Here is an 869-nt window from a genome sequence, read left to right as displayed (position 1 = left end):
TTTGATGTATTAAAATTTTCTTATAGAAAATTCACTGCTCTCCTAATTTCTGATGCTAAAAGGTACGCATTCCATGCAAAAAATTCAACGTCACCTTGGTATTTTGTAAAAAAATAGGTTATTTAGAAGAACCGTTTCAGCATTATATGTTCCTTTCTATACCATGCAATTTCTATGTAAAACATTTTTTTATAAAACACATTTTAAAAATTAAAGGAAATAATAAAATCTGCATATACGCAAGTATAATAAATATAAATATGCGTAAACAAAAGAAATCAGAAATATTGGGCAATAGATTAACAATTCCATTTCTGAAACAGACATTTGCATTACAAAAAATATCTAAAGTGTGACTGAATCTGTTGGTTAATTGGCACGAACGATCGATACAATAATTGCTCTCATTAAATGCAAACGTGGAGGATTATTTATATACCTTAAGTTCAGATGTAAAATTCAATTTTCTGATATCAACTTGCTAAGTTCACTAATTTTTCTCTAATATTAATAATTGAAGTGTTACAAATGTTTACGACTTCGAAATAATATTACAAATCACATTTAACGATGCTATTCTCCAACAAATCTCGAACAAAAATCTTCTTTCAATCTTCACTTCAATTGTCACTACCTTCTGATCGGGCATTATATTTTTAATTCGTGAATTGTTCGATGCTAATTGAGATTTTCGCAGATCGTTTCCCTCGATTGGCTGTTTGAATATGGCCTGAGAGGTAAAAACGTCTTATTTTCCCGGCGAAAACAGCGAGTCGCGACGCAATGCAGCGGAAAAACGCGGCGCGTAAAAAGACAGGGCAAATATGCGCGACGCGATATTATCGGGCATCCACCGATCCGATTGAAAG

This window comes from Habropoda laboriosa, unplaced genomic scaffold (assembly GCF_001263275.1).
Source record: "Habropoda laboriosa isolate 0110345459 unplaced genomic scaffold, ASM126327v1 scaffold339, whole genome shotgun sequence".
Taxonomy (NCBI): domain Eukaryota; kingdom Metazoa; phylum Arthropoda; class Insecta; order Hymenoptera; family Apidae; genus Habropoda; species Habropoda laboriosa.
Note: the sequence above shows the minus strand (reverse complement) of the source record.